The 2,023-nt window shown below is 44.8% G+C and overlaps 1 pseudogene; it reads left to right on the forward strand.

Moving 5' to 3' along the window:
* The first annotated feature begins 370 nt into the window (after positions 1 to 370).
* Positions 371 to 1,881, forward strand: LOC123177446 (probable disease resistance protein At1g62630; annotated as a pseudogene).
* The last annotated feature ends 142 nt before the right edge of the window (positions 1,882 to 2,023 follow it).

A 2,023-nucleotide genomic window follows, 5' to 3' on the forward strand; every position in this document is an offset into this window, starting at 1 on the left:
TGGGCGCTTTGGCCTATGCCCATGTATGAGCGTTCTGAACGGATCTGTGGAAAACCTTACATCTCAACTAATTGAGTTTAGAGGAGAGAATCAAGCAGTTTAAAGAAGATGAAGCCAGCAGTGTGGGTCATCATTTTCGTTCTTACTCTCATACTCATCATCATGTATGGGAGAATTACAGAAATGATTAACCACATAGGATGGAGCATCTTTTTCGTTTCTATTGTTAAACTTATCACCCACATGTATGGGATGATTCCAGAAGTAGCATGGGACATCCTTGCGAATATGTTTGGCTCCATTTTTGGCATTTACGGTCATATTATTGTTGTTACATGCTATTATCGCTACATGGTGGGGGATCTTGCAGTTGCAGTCGCAAAAGCTATGTGTGATGCAAACCGCCCTTCGTCGTCTGGATACACTCCCTTGTTCTGAACAATGCATTTATTGGCTGAAGAGTGTGGACGATTTGCAACACAATGAGCGAGCCATTAGGGTTGCGTATGGTGGGTATGACTTGAATTACTTAGGCAAGAAAGCATGGCAGCTGCTCAACAAGGCCAATAGTCTCCTCATTCAAGGAGACAGCTTACTGCACCCGAAAGATAATTTGCAGGGAACAATGAACTTCTACATGAAGAAGGTGATTGGTTTCATTAAGACCACAGGTGACGAGTCTACCGGATTGCTGGGGATTTGGGGCATGGGTGGTGTGGGAAAATCATCCCTTCTCAAGCTCATTAGTGATTCTCGTTCAGAGGATGGTTACAATTCCTTAGAAGTTATGTTTGTTCGTGCTGGCATTGGATGTACAGTTAGTCAGGTGCAAGAAGCTATTGCCACTTTTATGGGACTATCTATAACGCACAATGAGACTTCCCAAGCAAATATCATCCGTGACCACCTCAATGATACAAGCTTTTTATTGCTGTTGGATGATCTATGGGAGTATCTTGATTTGGGAGTTGTGGGCATCCCCTTTCCACTGGGGAGAGTTGTGGTCTCCCTCCAGAGAGGTTTGGAACACAAAACATGGCGTAAAGTTGTGTTAACAACACGGAACCTGGACTTGTGTCACAAGATGAAATGTCGCCGTGAAAATATCATCCAAATGGAGTGCTTCGATGAAGAAAGGCCTGGGAACTCTACCGTGAAGGTTGGCCTGCAATCATTAATAGAGATGATGAAATTGATATTTTGTTGCCACAAAAGAAAAAGCGGTCGCGCCGCAGCCATGCAAAGAGACAGGTGTTGAAGCTGCAGCGGCGCACTGTCTCCCATGACCAGCCGCAGAACCCACAAGATGATGGGTTGCCTGAAATGACGAACTCCTCTGAGAAGGTGCGATGTTTCATTGAGGCCAAGGACACCTAGTCCCTACTAATGGGGATTTGGGGCATGCGAGGCGTGGGCAAGACAACTCTGCTCAGGCTCGTGCGTGATACTTACACAGGTAACAATTGCTTCGATCACATTATGTTCGTTGGGGCTGGAACCGGATCTGTGCTGAACAATGTGCAACATGCTATCAGCATCAATCTAGGTTTTGATTTGGCCATGATGTCATCACTAGATGAGTTGTCCCGAGCCACACATATCTTCAAGTATCTTCAACACAAGAGCTTCTTGTTATTATTGGATGACATAAGAGAGCCCCTTAATTGGTGGGCTGTTGGCGTGCCAATATCACCGTATAGGCAGCAAAAGATTATCTTGGCGACGAGGAGTCAGGCTGCATGTGCCCTCATGGGGTTTCATGCCGCCAACATCATCCAGATGCAGTCTTTGCAAAAAGGGGATGCATGAAGACTCTTCAAAGACAAGGTTGGGATTGGAATCATGGACGATCATCCTCAAGTTCATCATATTGCAAAGCAGGTATGCTGATCAAATACTTGTGTATTTGTGTTTAGGTGTATCTATTTAGTTTTTCACATTCTAGTAAATACCACTCTTGTGGCAACAACTGCTCCAGGACTTACTTGCATTTTGGGTTGTGTATCATAAGCAGATGGTTGCA

Source organism: Triticum aestivum, unplaced genomic scaffold (assembly GCF_018294505.1).
Source record: "Triticum aestivum cultivar Chinese Spring unplaced genomic scaffold, IWGSC CS RefSeq v2.1 scaffold37852, whole genome shotgun sequence".
NCBI classification, from domain to species: Eukaryota; Viridiplantae; Streptophyta; class Magnoliopsida; order Poales; family Poaceae; genus Triticum; species Triticum aestivum.